Consider the following 18,312-nt stretch of genomic DNA (forward strand, 5'->3'; position numbering starts at 1 on the left):
TTTCATATGCTATCTTTCATATGGTGCAGCCAGGTTGTAAATCGAACAGGTTTGAAAAGTTCGGATTCCGAGTTGGACCCAAACTAGGGTTTTGAACGTGAATTCTAGCTTTTCCTTGCGCGGGAAGTCCATCCGCCTCTTATATACCTAAGGGGTGACGGCCGATTGAACAACAACACGCAATCGATGAGTTCATCTACCACGTTTTACCTTTATCTTTTATCTTCTCCCTTGTTATTTTTCTTCCTCATTCTTTGTTTGTTCTTTTTGTTGCAGGGCGGCGAACCTCGAAGCCCTAGGGGCGATCTGGTCGAGCTAGGGCAGCCCATAGCCGCCACGCGCGCAGACGGGGTCCCTCCCGGGCACGTGGTATTTCGGGTTCTCAAAAGCATCCGCCGGATTGCTTGCGTACCGCGTTTCCGGACAGGTCTCCTTCAACGTGAGCTGCAGTGCATCACCCCGGCGTTGGAGGTACATGATGACGTGTTCATATGCGTACACCGTGGGCTCGTCCTCGCCCACTTCCATGATCCTTTGATGAAAAATCATGATGCGAGCCGGGGCTATAACCCTCATTTTAGGAGGAAAAAAAAAGAATGGTGTTCACACGCCGGGCCAAGCATAGCAAGACAGTTAAACAGAGCTGTCAATCAAAGCTTGGCCCGAGCGACACGGTTTCTAGAGGCCAGCCCTCAGTCCGGACGCTCAAGCTTAAACACGCACCTCACGTCCAGGAATTCACCAGTCGAAAACCACCAAACTAGTGCATGGTCATGACATTTTTGCCAGTGGAGACACGGCGCGGAGCTATCAAAGCTTGGCCCGAGCGAAACGACTCGAACATGCACCACTCATCCCGTGGAGACGAACAGAAACCTCTACGAAGGCCAATGAAATAGTTAGCTGCTTCCATAAGCGTTCCAATTGGACGTAGACATGCAGTCCAAGTCCAATAGTACGTACAATCCAGCTGTGTCTGCTTGCTTGCTGACCAGTCAAGAGTGCAAAACTTTCTTCAGTCCCCTGAGAACGGCAGGATGAGGTCATCGTCATTGCTTGTATATACGTATTCCACGGTGGCAGAGCACTCTCGGCCTTACAAAACGCTCCGTCTCCCCTTATATATACCACATTACCACGGCAGCCGAAGCTAGCAAAACCTACACCAACAGGCTTGCTTGCTAGGTACGTACTAGCTAGCTAGCTCTGGTATTCAACACAATAACTTACTGGCTCAATGGCCGCCACCCGAGCGTGCTTGGTTGTGCTAGTCGTGGCTCTCACGTTTCTCTGCTTGGACGGCCGGGCGGCGGCGGCGCCGGCGACTGCTGGGAGTTTGGCTCAGCGGCGGCAGGAGGTGCAAAGCCTCCTCAGGCGGCTCAATGAGCCTGCTCTCGCAACCATTCAGGTACATACACAGTGATAGTTGCGCCGCGTGTACGTACGTCCTGTTGTTGTCGTTCAGCACACACATGCATATGCAAACCTTGCTTCTCTTCTTTCAGCACACATGCACGGTCCATTTTTATTTGCATTTATGTCGTCTCACAAGCCATGCACGCAAGCAGTGGGTAGTCTTCATGCATGGAGGGTTTTTAACGCTGACAGCTGTAAAATTCATTGATTTGAAAGGGGTATTACAAGAATATTCCCAAAGGAGAAGTGCACCGCATGAAGGTAAGTGCCATCAAAAAAAGGAAGAAAAAGGGATTGCTCGGTTTATTCAGGAAATCCGAGCGAAACCTGTGAACACCGCCTAGCTAGACTAGACCTATAGCAACGCAATACTCTCACCATTTTTATTTACTCCGCATATTAGCTTTGACCTAATTCAAACTTTATAAAGTTTGACCAAGTTTATGAAAAACAATTCAATCTTTAATAATAAAATATATATGATATGGAAATATATTGAATGATGATTCTAATGGTATCAATTTATATTGTGGATCTAAATGTTTTTTTTTTTGCATAAACTTGGTCAAACTTTAGAAAGTTCAATTTGAGACAAAGCTAATATGCGAAGTAAATAGAAACGGAGGGAGTACATAAAAAACTCCAGAAAGCAAAACACCCCACAATACACTCAACCATGCACTCGAGCACCTTCGCCACTACCAGAATGCCCACCTAAAAACCATCGTACTACTCCGTGCTTGCCACAAGCATATCCGCTAAACCTTGACGACACCGGAAAGGAACGACATGTCTGATAGAGAGAACCTATGCTACTCCGATCCCACGAGGTTGATAAATCTCCTGGCACTCCTTGTATGTGAAGAGTGGTCCTGCTGCTCACCACCATCGACCAAACGATCGGTCCTAAATGAATGCCTGATGAAAATCTCCATGCTCACCACATCTCTGCCATCTCCTAATCAACCACACTACCACTAACCCAGTGCTACCACCACAAGGCTTGGCTCCAAAGGCAATGCTCCCAATGAAACAATGATGCCACACACACCACTATTACATATGGTTTTCAACAGAAGACAAGAACTTAAGGTTGGGAGTGGTGCCTCCAACAAGGAAAACAACACCCAGAGGCATCATTACCACTAGCCCCCACGAAAGATGGCATGACTTCCATTCAGAGAGTCAAGCACCTATGTTGGGGACGATGTCTCCAACACACCATCACCAGATCAAAGCCAGTAGACGCCACATGATATACCACATAGATCTTGCCAGAGCATCATCGGCGTGCAAGCTCGGCAACACCCCAAGGCCATGCCAACCAGGCACCACCTCAAACTATCATCCCGTCATGGAGCCACCATGCATACAACTGCAAAACCTACCGTCGACCAAGCATCCTCGAGGCCTCCAGCCGCAGAAGCAACCAGCCTCCAAAGCTCTAGATCTAAGTTGGGAACCTGCCATATCGGGCCGCCCGAGATGGATGGCACCTCCCGACATCACCCCCGCGGATCCCGGACGTACCACACATAGCAGCATGCCCATGATAGCCCACAACACACATGGTCGTGCACTCAAGTACCTTCGCTGCTACCAGAATGCCCACCAAAAACCATCGTATTACTTCAGGCTTGCCAAAAGCATATCCGCGAAACCTCGACGACACCGAAAAGGAATGATATGTCTGATAGAGAGAACCTATGATACTCCGAAATTACCAGGTTGACTACCATAAGTCTGCTGGTGCTCCTCGTATGTGAATAGTGCTCTTGCTGCTCACCACCCATCGACGGAATGAACTGTCCTAAATGAATGCCCGACAAAAAACTCCATGCTCACCACCTCGCTGCCATATCCTAATTTAACCACACTGCCACTGACACGGTGCTCCCACCACAAGGATTGACTCCAAGGCAATGCTCCCAATGAAATAATGATGCCATAGGCACCACCACTAAATACGATTTTCACCAGAAGACAAGAACTTGAGGTCGGGAGAGGTGTTGGGTCCCCTCGGTGGTACCTCCAACAAGGAAAACTACACCCGAAGGCATCATTCGCCACCAGCTCCCACCAAAGTCGGTATGACTTCCATTCGAAGAACCGAGCACCTGTGTCGGGGACGACGTCTCCAACACACAATCACCAGACGGGAGCTAGTAGATGCCACATGATGTACCTCGTAGATCTTTCTAGAGCATCACCGACAGTGCAAGCTCGACAGCACTCGAAGGCCCTGCCTAGCTAGGCACCACCTCAAACTACCATCCCATCATGGAGTCACAACGCATACCGCTGCAGAACCTGTCTCCATTGATCATCCTCCAAGCCTCCGGCTGCCAGTGCACCGTCGGGAAATACCAGCAAGAAACCCACCACTTGACCAAGAGACCGCCAAACTGGAGGAGCTGTTGAAGCAAAGCATCCAGACTCCCTGCACACCAATGCCAACAAGCACCTCGGGCCCCATCAGCCATGACCGAGCAACCATTGGGCTACCAGCATCCAAAGCTACAGATCTAGGTAGGGAACCTGCCAGATTGGGCCGGCTGAGATGGATGCCCACCCTACATGTACTGAGAAGATGTGTAATGTATAATGAAATAGTGCGGTCTATTTTTATACTTATTTAAGCCAGATCTACGTCTAAGTTGCGGCCATATAGTGATAAATTTATATATGGTTTAAATTGGCAACAACTCCTAATACATTCACTAAACGGACCACACTATTTTATCCTACATTACACATCATCAATAAGTAGCATGTATGTAAGATCTAACATTCACTAGTTTGCTCGTAATATTCTCCTGTTTTTGTTAAAACCACTGATTGCCAGAAATCAACAGAGCCCAGATGGAGATGTCATCGACTGTGTGCATATCTCCAAACAGCCTGCATTTGACCATCCTCTCCTCAAGAACCATACTATCCAGGTAATGATTTGAAGCACCATTTCCCTTTTCATATCACCGTCACCTGTAGACAAGTCATAGTTCCCCATACTATCACACACACATACCATGATATCACTCAACCGCTACTTTTCAGATGCGGCCTTCTTACCACCCAGGAGGCATATATCATAACTCCAACATCGCCCCCCATCCAATCACCCAAACATGGCATCAAAATGGCAAGTGCCCTAAGAACACCATACCAATCCGAAGGACCAATGAGGACGACGTCTTAAGGGCCAGTTCCGTCGACAGGTATGGCAAAAAGAGACCAGGGAGCATCCCAAACATAAGTTCAATCAATGACCCTAACACATCCAATATAACGAGTGGGCACCAGGTACAAAATTCCATTTAAGAATCATGTTAATGTCGTAATAATCTTCCTCTTGGAATGTTAACATTATTATTTTGGAAAGTGCTCATTTAGCTTTGCTTTCTCTTCCATTGAGAAGTATGCCATAGCATCTTCAAATGTTGATAAGTGCCATGGAACGAAAGCCACCTTCAATTTGTGGCAACCAACGATTGGGAGGGACAATGACTTCAGCTTGACCCAGCTTTGGATAGTTGGGGGTTCCTACGAAGGCAATGATCTCAATACTATTGAAGCAGGATGGCAGGTTAGATAGTGAAGGGAAACATTAAACCCACCTTCAAAAAAGATATATTAAACTCTATCTTTTAGGTTCTATGCATGTTATATGTGATGTTGAAAGTATCAGAGCATAAGTATGAGCTAGTGTAGATTCTCCATTGATACAAAGGTTTTTTGTATCATAAGTTGTGCTGGTAGAATTTTTTAAGAGCTAAGGGCATGTAGAAAGCTATACAATATAGAAACCTTTTGTCTTTATTCGTGTACATCTTATCTACAGGTATTGTTAAAGACAACTTCCCTAGTGGGATGTCTTTCAATCTACAAGACATGTTGTAGTATTTAATTCTAATTCTATAATCAAATTGTCTATACATGCCAATATAGAAAACAATTTTGAGTAACATGCTAATCTGCACGTAAACTGCCCATCTCAGACGTTATGAAAAAATATCTAACCCTCTAAATAAGCATACGAACTACATATTTTCCCTTATTACTGTTAATACTAAAAAAATAAACAGAATAAGTTAGATATTAAAATAGTCATCCTTCCATTATAAAGAAAAATGTAACTGTACATACATATGTTCCAAACTCAAAATAAACTTTTATGCCATGTGTTAGTGGTGGCAGAGAGCGGATCGAGCGGGGGCCTAGGAAATACCAGCATGTACTCATGCTACCGTGCTAAGTAGTGTAAAACTGCTACAATCATTAAAGAAATCTTGCATGGTCGAGGCAGCCCGGATCCCGTCTCTTGCCCTCTGTATCACCATGCAAACCTTGCATGCATGTAGCTAGAGTGCACTAATGAGAATGTCTATTTCAATGTTTTTGCCATTATTTAATTACTATGCATTTTATTTCACGGTGCAGTAAGTTGTGCAGTCTCTTTCATTTTGCTAATGGTGCCATTCTCTCTACAAAATTTTCAGGTTTACCCAAATTTTTATAAGGATAACAATCCTAGACTCTTCATCTACTGGACTGTAAGAAACACATTCCATCATATCTTCATTATTACCCATATTGGGTCCATATTTTATTAATGCTGGGAATAGCATCATGCCACTAATTTTCCATTGTTGTGTAATATTGTAGCGTGATGCATATGAAAGCACATGATGTTACAACCTAAAGTGCTCAGGGTTCGTCCAGACGAATAATCAGATTGCAATTGGTGGCACCTTATCCCCAGTATCCACCTATGGTGGTGCACAATATGACTTTGATATTTTAGTTTGGAAGGTAATACAACGTAATAAGCTTTCACATCATTAGTATTGAGTATTGAGTAGTGTGTAATAACCACTTCAACCTGAAAGCTTAAAACTAACGGGGAGATGTGTGCAATTCACCATGTGCAGCCTCCCTTATGTGTCAAATGTGGTACAATCATTTTAGTTTATTCTAGCCACTAGGATATCATTTTATTTTATTGCACCAACTAGGATTTGACCTCGAGACTTCTAGGCCTTAGTTACATGCACTAGCTCTTAGTTGCATGCACTAACCAATTCAGCCAAAAGAATTAAGATGATGGGAAGGAGTGAGTGATTCACTTAATTATACTTCAACATTAAGCATACACAATCAAACTCATGAACGGGCACAAAGAATCCATGTCAACTACCTCATGTTCTTTTCAAAACTATTTCTCATGGCCTCTTTGTGGTCTCAATAATAGTGTATGGTTCTCCCCATGCATGTTTCACATTTTTCCGCAAATTCAACACTCTTGAGTCAGCTATTAAGCAAGGGCTCTTTCAAGTTACTCCTTCTTGCTCGGTTATAGGAAAAACAAATAGATATCAGCCATTGCTTTAAAATGAGGCCACGTAATTAAGACATTTTCATAAGAAATTGACGGGCGAATAACATTTACATGTGATCTGTGATGCATAGTCGTGTGGTTGGTAGATCTACGTGATGCCCTCCATGTCTTAATATTTTAATTCCTTGTTTCTATTTATTCATCCCATTATAGTGTCAGCTACTGAACTAGCATTGAAACTCATGAGTATTGATATTGTTTTCATACTGCCACCAAGAATGAGAGTAATGAGATTGTACAAACAAGGTATTTTGTACTCCCTTCATCCAATATATAGCACATCTTAACAAGAAGTTGGATACAAAAGAAGAGTTTAGAGCGGTTATGGAGGCTTCTAGCATTAGCTCATGCAATTGTTGGTCATAATTATTTCGGTATCCATTGGCTCATTCTGTGTTGATTTTCTAAATACACATTATGTTGTTGGGAAAATGTTGAAAAATTAGCGTGCATTATGTTTCGGGGCAGAGGGAGTAGTAGTGACCAGATTATGGGAAATAGTATAAAAAAAGCATCTGCTCCTACATGGTGTGACAAGGTTTTAAAGTATGCATGGTGTTACTTAGTCATCAAATACTTATATAAACACTTTGGATTCAATACTCAATTAGGAAACAAACCCCCTATTAACTTGTATTTTGAAACAAAATGTACTAAATACCTATGATAGTTTTGAAAAAAGGTTGGGCCCTCTCCCTTAATCTCAGCCCTTTGGATAAAATGGATGGAGCATTCATAGTAGTTTGGGTGTACCTTAAAGACTACCTTTGAAAAAGACTTCAAAGGATTTTCAAGGTGAGATTTTGCCAAGAATTCATTCATAATGGCATATCCATATAAAGTAAAGTAATTTCTTCCCCTTGCATGACTAACAAGAACCTCTTCCCAATATAATATTTAAAGTTTCCTGGAAAATTGTAAGGTTTCCATGTCCATTCTTTGCAATGCTACACCTACGAACTGAGGTCGACAGAAACTCCTCTATGTTGATGTGGAGAATAACGGTTGTGGCTGCTTTTTTGAACTTATCAATTGATTGGTCTTTCTTATTTGTAGCTCTTAAGTAGAGTTTTATTTAAGTTGTTTGTAGATGCAACATTAACTATGCTCTTCCATTATAATCCCATCAATGGGAAACACCTTTCCATAGTGAACATAGGGAACACATAAACTCACTTTTGCGTTGTGATACGCTAGCCCTTTAGTATTATGTTTTTGGCATTTCTTTTGGGACTTAATGGATCTAAAGTCTATTCCATTCCCATGATATTTTATACTATATTATCTAGTAAAATAAATTCTGGCTTGCAGGACCCAAAGGAGGGCAACTGGTGGCTGCAAATGGGGAGTGATTATGTAGGATATTGGCCATCATCCATTTTCACGTACTTGGCAGATAGTGCCTCTACTATACAATGGGGAGGTGAGATAGCGTCATCTGATCTCGGCCAAACTTCCACAGATATGGGTACTGGACACTTCCCAGAGGAAGGGTTCGGCAAGGCCAGTCATGTCAAGAATATACAAGTGGTAGATTCATCCAACATTCTCAAACCGCCAAGTGATGTGACCACTATAGCTGGGCAGCGCAGCTGCTATAACGTGCACAATGGTATCTCTGACAACTTGGGCACTTACATATTCTATGGGGGCCCTGGGAAGAACTCTAACTGCCCATGATCAATACGCCTTTAGTATTATAATTATTTATGGATTACTAGTGGCCCAATACGTATTGTTAGGGTCTATACTAATGCAATAGTATGTGTGGCCACGTGTGGCGTTCGAATGCTCTACTAGTGTGTGTATGTCTACACTCGTAAGAGGTGGGAACAAGCAATTTAAGCTTGCATAATATGTATTCATTTCCCACCACATGTTTGAGAATATGGAATAAGAAGCTTTGGTCATCTGCTATTACAGATTGTATAGCATTGGAGCTAAATATCATATACTATCAGTAAGGATAAGAACATTTACATCCATGATAATAGACACTAGCGGCAAGATATTTTGGAGCTCAAAATAATGGTTTTCATTAATACATACATTTTATTGTATTTATTGCAAGAGTTTACTGATTCATTTAAGCAAATCTTAGAGACAAAACATTTCTTCTTGAGTTAAATACACTGGAGGTGCCTTATCTTGTCCAGCACTGTCACTTTGGTGCCCAAAGTTAAAAATACACAAAACTAGTGCTATGGTGCATATACGGTGCCTCGGTGCATATCGACGTGCATGAAGAAATAGCAGAAGGAAACGAGAATAGTGGAAATGTCGATTCTATTCAGAAGGAAACTTTCTTCAGTCTTCTTAAAAAAGAAAAATGCATCTCATTTCTTGTATATAGACATGTATATATATATTTTTTGAATTTCCCCACCTAAATTGTATTCATTTGCTTATAAGGCTTTTGCAGCCTATCGCAAGATAGGTTCAAGTGAACCAGAGGTACAAGGGGCACAAGGAAGAAGTGATAAACAGAAAACAACGCACGCCAACAACACACATAACACAAGGAACAACGAGGGAAAACACAACAAAGAGCATCAAAGGAGAAATCTAACGGCATTGGCCAGCCGGAAAAAACCACGACACTGCACCGTTGACGCAATCGAAAGGCTCCACGCATCCGAGACTGCACAACGCCGCGACACCACCTGTTTCGCGACGCACCTTCGAAGGGATACGCGAGGACGAGACGACGCCACGGCACCTGTGTGCCACCGCCATAGTCAAAGGGCATCGCCTAGCAAACCAAACCGCGACACTGCACCATCGACGCAATCGAAAGGCACCACACAACCGAGACTGCACGACGCCACGACACCACCTGTGTCGGGGGTACATTCCAAAGGTTATGCAAGGCCGAGACGACGCCACAGCACCTGTGTGCCGACGGCGTAGCCGCAGGGCACCGCCAAGCAGAGACGCACCGAGGAGCACTCGAGCACGACACACACCACCGTCGACCCCAGACCTGCCGCACCACAACCACCGACCACCCGCTTCAAACCAGCAAAACACCACCCCCAAACCTCAGGCAAGCAGCATGGAGCAGCGTCTCCACAGACAGGCGCCACCAAGGTGGTAAAACGACGTCAAAGACGTCGCCGGCGTCCAATCTAGTAGCTGGATCTAAGGCTTTCACCCAGAGAAAGAACAGAGTATGCAGGGAACAATGTATCACACAACGACACCTCCAGGGAGCGACACAGGGCTTTCACCCGAAGCATCACTCGCGCCATCTGCTTGCTGAGCCACGCCGCTGCTGAGACCGGGGTCACCACCGCCCGGAGGCACCAACCTCCTGCAACGACGGCTACCGAGCACCCGCAGAACCACACCAGGCTACCGAAGCAGCCAAAGGGGGTGGAACAGAGCATGGGGCGCCGGGGGGTGCCACATCGGATGGAGGACGCGAGCAGAGGAGGCACCTCACACACCCGATCTGGATCTAGCCGGAAGAGAAGGAATGGCTGGCCACCGGCCTGGCCCCGCCCCCACGCCGCCCGGGCAGCCGCAGGAGATGGCGCGACCACCACGCCGAGGCTAGGGACCGCACCCCGACGCCCAAAACCAGCCGCTGGCCCGGATCCGGCGCGCCAGCCAGATCCGCCGCCGAGGGGAGCGCCTGTGAGCGCCACGGCCAGGCGCCGGCGAGCAGGCTGCGCGTCACCTCAACGCCACCCCTGCTCCCCCAGCGCTCACTGCGCCCTCGGCATCGAGCTCGAGTGAAGACGCCACCGAGATGACCCCAGCCACCCAGCCACCACGCGTCCGCCGCAGATCTCCCCGAGCCACCTTCGGAGGCAGGGGGCCGCCGCCACCGCTGCGAGGCCAGCGGCAGTGGCGGAGGAGAGGAGGCGCAGGGGAGGGGGCCGCCGGCGACGCTCGAAGTTCCCCCGAGTCGCCCGAGCGGAGCGACGCAGGGTCTCTTGTCCAGTAGCTGGCCTTTTCGACACGTATATATTTCACACTGCGTAAAGAGCATATTAGGTACCGAAGATTAGTGGGAGTAGTGCTAATCCTGGCGGATGGTCGCCGCTACTGCTCCAAGGAAGCAGAAGATGCACATGCTACACGAGAGTCATCATGTGTGCTACGTTTTGATTTTCTTCTTCAAGTTTGGGGTCAAGTAGTCATCTTGCTGTGCCATGTAAATTGTGTCGTCGATAATAATTTACATTCCACCGTGAGTTTCTAGGTGGTTTTTATAGACATAATTTCGGCATGAAGTTTTTTTGAATTACGAATTCCGTGCAAGTTTTCTTTTAGTAGACTGTACCTCTCTATATATTGATCAAATAGCAAGAGTGTTTTGGGGTACAAACGTCTTCAGGCGGATGTATCAGCCATACATACTGGCCGATATCATTTCTCAGAGAAGATCGTGCCAACCTGTGTATTTCTTTATTTGAATTTCTTGCTTCATGCCAAAAGGTAATACCTTCAAACTCGTCTCCTCTGGCCCAGGGCATCTCCAAAACGGATCCTCAAATCATCCGCAATTGTTTGGACTGTGTGGTCCGGACGTGTTTAGCCATCCAATGCAGGTCCGTATCGGTCCGTCAACAGGTCTGGATGCACTTTCTCCCGTAAACCCGAAACAAACTTGGGAGAGGGGGCGGGGGTGCACTACTAGGGAAAAGGCTAGCAGCAGCGCGGGTTTTAGACCTATCAGTAGCGCGGGGTGGTGCGCTACTGATAAGGCGCTACAGCTAACGAATAGCAGTAGCGTGCCTCCACCCATGCTACGGCTAAATCGACTTAGTAGCAGCGAGTTCTAGGAGGAGCGCTGCTGGTAATTAGTAGTAGCGCTTCTCTCTGCCCGCGCTGCTACTATTATTTTGTATTTTATTTCTTTTTTATTTCATGTTGTATTCGTACACATTTACACAAATTTTTATACAACAGGAATTTACAAATTGTTTTTACATCATAATGAGTTATTACATCACGGGGTGAAAGAACCGTGTGGACTAGTTTCAAGTGGACGGACATCCACTTGAAACTAATCCGCGGTTCTTTCACCCAATGATATAATAAATATCATCATCATCATCATATCATTAACAACTTATCATCATCATCATCATCATATCATTGGTCACTAGTCGTAATCACAAGTACTCCTCACATCTTCAACTCTAACACATTGTATCACATAATAAACATATTGTACCTCATAGGACCTACTACATTCTCTTAGGACCTACTATATTCTCTAAGGTAAAATAGCAAAAAACAAGATAGCCCTCGCTCTCCATTATGGAGAATGCAGATTATCCTGTCTCCAATTCTTGCATTTCGCTTAATGTTGCTTCTAAGAACCTCCTTACTAATGTCCAAACATTTTTTCCACTCTATGATTAGCATGTGTTCATCGGTTTCAGAAATACGATATATTGGGAAACGTTGCAGAAAATTAAAATTTTTCCTACGGTTTCACCAAGATCCATCTATGAGTTCATCTAAGCAACGAGTCAAGGGAGAGAGTTTGCATCTACATACCACTTGTAGATCACGAGCGGAAGCTAGCCAAGGGGATGGTGATGATGGAGTCGTACTCGAACGTGATTCGGATCACCGATGTCCAAGTGCTGAACGGACAGCACCTCCGCGTTCAACACACGTACGGGACGGGAGACGTCTCCTCCTTCTTGATCCAGCAAGGGGGAAGGAGAGGTTGAGGAAGATTGCTCCAACGGCAGCACGACGGCGTGGTGTAGTTGGTGCAGCAGTACTCCGACAGGGCTTCGCCAAGCATATACGGAGGAGGAGAGGTGTTGGGGAAGGGAGGGGCTGCGCCTTGGCTTGTGTTCAGCTCCCATGCGCCTCCCCACTATATATAGGGGTGGAGGGGCTGGTTTCTTGCCCTCCAAGTCCATTGGGGCGTTGGACAAGGTGGGAGGAAAGAAATCCCATCATTTCCTTCCCCACCGATTGTTATCCCCCCTTTTTAGGGATCTTGATCTTATCCCTTCGGGATATGATCTTATTCCTTCTAAGGGGGGATCTTGGTGCGCCTTGACCAGGGGTGTGGGGCCTTTCCCCCACTACTCACGTTCATGTGGGTCCCCCCATGCAGGTGGGCCCCACTCCGGAACCTTCTAGAACCTTCCCGGTACAATACCGAAAAATCCCGAACATTTTCCGGTGGCCAAAATAGGACTTCCCATATATAAATCTTTACCTCCGGACCATTCCGGAACTCCTCGTGACGTCCGGGATCTCATCCGGGACTCCGAACAACATTCGGTAACCACATACAAACTTCCTTTATAACCCTAGCGTCATCGAACCTTAAGTGTGTAGACCCTACGGGTTCGGGAGACATGTAGACATGACCGAGACGTTCTCCGGTCAATAACCAACAGCGGGATCTGGATACCCATGTTGGCCCCCACATGCTTCTCGATGTTGTCATCGGATGAACCACGATGTCGAGGATTCGATCAAACCCTGTATACAATTCCCTTTGTCAATCGGTACGTTACTTGCCCGAGACTCGATCGTCGGTATCCCAATACCTTGTTCAGTCTCGTTACCGGCAAGTCACTTTACTCGTACCGTAATGCATGATCTCGCGGCCAACACTTTGGTTTCCTTGAGCTCATTATGATGATGCATTACCGAGTGGGCCCAGAGATACCTCTCCGTCATACGGAGTGACAAATCCCAGTCTCGATCCGTGTCAACCCAACAGCTACTTTCGGAGATACCTGTAATGCACCTTTATAGTCACCCAGTTACGTTGTGATGTTTGATACACCCAAGGCACTCCTACGGTATCCGGGAGTTACACGATCTCATGGTCTAAGGAAGAGATACTTGACATTGGCAAAGCTCTAGCAAACGAACTAAACGACCTTTGTGCTATGCTTAGGATTGGGTCTTGTCCATCACATCATTCTCCTAATGATGTGATCCCGTTATCAACGACATCCAATGTCCATAGCCAGGAAATCATGACTATCTGTTGATCACAACGAGCTAGTCAACTAGAGACTCACTAGGGACATATTGAGGTCTATGTATTCACACGTGTATTACGATTTCCGGATAATACAGTTATAGCATGAATAAAAGACAATTATCATGAACAATGAAATATAATAGTACTTTTATTATTGCCTCTAGGGCATATTTCCAACAGTCTCCCACTTGCACTAGAGTCACCAATCTAGTTACATTGTGATGAATCGAACACCCATAGAGTTCTTGTGTTGATCATGTTTAGCTCGCGAGAGAGGTTTAGTCAACGGATCTGCGACATTCAGATCCGTATGTACTTTGCAAATTTCTATGTCTCCATCTTGAACATTTTCACGGATGGAGTTGAAACGACGCTTGATGTGCCTGGTCTTCTTGTGAAACCTGGGCTCCTTGGCAAGGGCAATAGCTCCAGTGTTGTCACAGAAGAGTTTGATTGGCCCCGACGCATTGGGTATGACTCCTAGGTCGGTGATGAACTCCTTCACCCAAATCGCTTCATGCGCTGCCTCCGAGGCTGCCATGTACTCCGCTTCACACGTAGATCCCGCCACGACGCTCTGCTTGCAGCTGCACCAGCTTACTGCTCCACCATTCAACATATACACGTATCCGGTTTGTGACTTAGAGTCATCCGGATCTGAGTCGAAGCTAGCATCGACGTAACCCTTTACGACAAGCCCTTCGTCTCCTCCATAAACGAGAAACATGTCCTTTGTCCTTTTCAGGTACTTCAGGATATTATTGACTGCTGTCCAGTGTTCCTTGCCGGGATTACTTTGGTATCTAGCTACCAAACTCACGGCAAGGTTTACATCAGGTCTGGTACACAGCATGGCATACATAATAGATCCTATGGCTGAAGCATAGGGGATGACACTCATCTCTTCTTTATATTTTGCCGTGGTCGGTGACTGAGCCGAGCTCAATCTCACACCTTGTAACATAGGCAAGAACCCCTTCTTGGACTGATCCATTTTGAACCTCTTCAAACTCTTATCAAGGTATGTGCTTTGTGAAAGACCTATGAGGCGTCTCGATCTATCTCTATAGATCTTGATGCCTAATATGTAAGCAGCTTCTCCAAGGTCCTTCATTGAAAAACACTTATTCAAGTAGGCCTTAATGCTGTCCAGAAATTCTATATTATTTCCCATCAAGAGTATGTCATCTACATATAATATGAGAAATGCTACAGAGCTCCCACTCACTTTCTTGTAAACGCAGGCTTCTCCATAAGTCTGCATAAACCCAAACGCTTTGATTATCTCATCAAAGCGAATATTCCAACTCCGAGATGCTTGCACCAGCCCATAAATGGATCACTGGAGCTTGCATACTTTGTTAGCGTTCTTAGGATCGACAAAACCTTCCGGCTGCATCATATACAGTTCTTCCTTAAGATGCCCGTTAAGGAATGCTGTTTTGACGTCCATCTGCCATATCTCATAATCATAGTATGCGGCAATTGCTAACATGATTCGGACGGACTTTAGCTTCGCTACGGGAGAGAATGTCTCGTCGTAGTCAATCCCTTGAACCTGTCGATAACCCTTAGCGACAAGTCGAGCTTTATAGATGGTGACATTACCATCCGTGTCTGTCTTCTTCTTAAAGATCCATTTGTTTTCTATCGCTCGCCGATCATCGGGCAAGTCTGTCAAAGTCCATACTTTGTTTTCATACATGGATTCTATCTCGGATTTCATGGCTTCAAGCCATTTGTTGGAATCTGGGCCCGCCATCGCTTCTTCATAGTTCGAAGGTTCACCGTTGTCTAACAACATGATTTCCAGGACGGGGTTGCCGTACCACTCTGGTGCGGAACGTGTCCTTGTGGACCTACGAAGTTCAGTAGCAACTTGATCCGAAGTACCTTGATCATCATCATTGGTTTCCTCTTCAGTTGGTGTGGGCATCACAGGAACATTTTCCTGAGCTGCACCACTTTCCCGTTCGAGAGGTAGTACTTCATCGAGTTCTACTTTCCTCCCACTTACTTCTTTCAAGAGAAACTCTTTTTCCAGAAAGCATCCGTTCTTGGCAACAAAGATTTTTGCCCTCGGATCTTAAGTAGAAGGTATACCCGACAGTTTCCTTAGGGTATCCTATGAAGACGCATTTTTCCGACTTGGGTTCGAGCTTTTCAGGTTGAAGTTTCTTGACATAAGCATCGCATCCCCAAACTTTTAGAAACGACAGCTTAGGTTTCTTCCCAAACCATAATTCATACGGTGTCGTCTCAACGGATTTAGACGGTGCCCTATTTAAAGTGAATGTAGCTGTCTCTAGAGCGTATCCCCAAAATGATAGCGGTAAATCAGTAAGAGACATCATAGACCGCACCATATCCAATAGAGTGCGATTACGACGTTCGGACACACCGTTTCGCTGAGGTGTTCCAGGCGGCGTGAGTTGTGAAACGATTCCACATTTCCTTAAGTGTGTGCCAAATTCATGACTTAAATATTCTCCTCCACGATCTGATCGTAGGCACTTTATCTTTCGGTCACATTGATTCTCCACCTCATTCTGAAATTCCTTGAACTTTTCAAAGGTCTCAGACTTGTGTTTCATTAAGTAGACATACCCATATCTACTTAAGTCATCAGTGAGAGTGAGAACATAACGATATCCTCCGCGAGCCTCAACGCTCATTGGACCGCACACATCGGTATGTATGATTTCCAATAAGTTGGTTGCTCGCTCCATTGTTCCGGAGAACGGAGTCTTGGTCATCTTGCCCATGAGGCATGGTTCGCACGTGTCAAACGATTCATAATCAAGAGACTCTAAAAGTCTATCGGCATGGAGCTTCTTCATGCGCTTGACACCAATGTGACCAAGGCGGCAGTGCCACAAGTATGTGGGACTATCGTTATCCACTTTACATCTTTTGGCATCTACACTATGAACATGTGTAATATTACGCTCGAGATTCATTAAGAATAAACCATTGACCATCGGAGCATGACCATAAAACATATCTCTCATATAAATCGAACAACCATTATTCTCAGACTTAAATGAGTAGCCATCTCGTATTAAACGAGATCCAGATACAATGTTCATGCTCAAACTTGGCACTAAATAACAATTATTAAGGTTCAAAACTAATCCCGTAGGTAAATGTAGAGGCAGCGTGCCGACGGCGATCACATCGACTCTGGAACCATTCCCGACGCGCATCGTCACCTCGTCCTTCGCCAGTCTCCGTTTATTCCGCAGCTCCTGCTGTGAGTTACAAATATGAGCAACGGCACCGATATCAAATACCCAGGAGTTACTACGAGTACTGGTAAGGTACACATCAATTACATGTATATCAAATATACCTTTGGTTTTGCCGGCCTTCTTATCTGCTAAGTATTTGGGGCAGTTCCGCTTCCGGTGACCCTTCCCCTTGCAATAAAAGCACTCAGTCTCAGGCTTAGGTCCATTCTTTGACTTCTTCCCGGTAACTGGCTTACCAGGCGCGGCAACCTCCTTGCCGTCTTTCTTGAAGTTCTTCTTACCCTTGCCCTTCTTGAACTTAGTGGTCTTATTGACCATCAACACTTGATGTTCTTTCTTGATTTCAGCCTCTGCTGACTTCAGCATCGAGAACACTTCAGGAATGGTCTTTTCCATCCCCTGCATGTTGTAGTTCATCACAAAGCTCTTGTAGCTTGGTGGGAGCGACTGGAGGATTCTGTCAATGACCGCCTCATCTGGGAGGTTAATGTTCAGCTGGGTCATACGGTTGTGCAACCCAGACATCTTCAGGATGTGCTCACTGACAGAACTGTTTTCCTCCATCTTACAACTGTAGAACTTGTCAGAGACATCATATCTCTCGACCCGGGCATGAGCTTGGAAAACTAGTTTCAGCTCTTCGAACATCTCATATGCTCCGTGATGCTCAAAACGCTTTTGGAGCCCCGGTTCTAAGCTGTAAAGCATGCCGCACTGAACGAGGGAGTAATCATCAGCGCGAGTTTGCCAAGCATTCATAATGTCTTGGTTCTCTGGGACGGGAGCGTCACCTAGCGGTCCTTCTAGGACATATTGTTTCCTGGCAGCTATGAGGATGATCCTTAGGTTCCGGACCCAGTCCGTATAGTTGCTGCCATCATCTTTCAGCTTGGTTTTCTCTAGGAACGCGTTGAAGTTCATGTTGACATGAGCGTTGGCCATTTGATCTACAAGACATATTTGCAAAGGTTTTAGACTAAGTTCATGATAATTAAGTTCTAATCAAATTATGAACTCCCACTCAGATTAGACATCCCTTTAGTCATCTAAGTGTTACACGATCCGAGTCGACTAGGCCGTGTCCGATCATCACGTGAGACGGACTAGTCATCGTCGGTGAACATTCTCATGTTGATCGTATCTTCCATACGACTCATGTTCGACCTTTCGGTCTCCGTGTTCCGAGGCCATGTCTGCACATGCTAGGCTCGTCAAGTTAACCCTAAGTGTTTTCGCTGTGTAAAACTGTCTTACACCCGTTGTAT

The 18,312-nt window shown here is 45.5% G+C and overlaps 1 pseudogene; it reads left to right on the forward strand.

Annotated features, from left to right (window-relative positions):
- Positions 1-1,175: 1,175 nt before the first annotated feature.
- On the forward strand, positions 1,176-8,500 carry LOC119289373 (annotated as a pseudogene).
- The last annotated feature ends 9,812 nt before the right edge of the window (positions 8,501-18,312 follow it).

This window comes from Triticum dicoccoides, chromosome 4A (genome assembly GCF_002162155.2).
Source record: "Triticum dicoccoides isolate Atlit2015 ecotype Zavitan chromosome 4A, WEW_v2.0, whole genome shotgun sequence".
NCBI classification, from domain to species: domain Eukaryota; kingdom Viridiplantae; phylum Streptophyta; class Magnoliopsida; order Poales; family Poaceae; genus Triticum; species Triticum dicoccoides.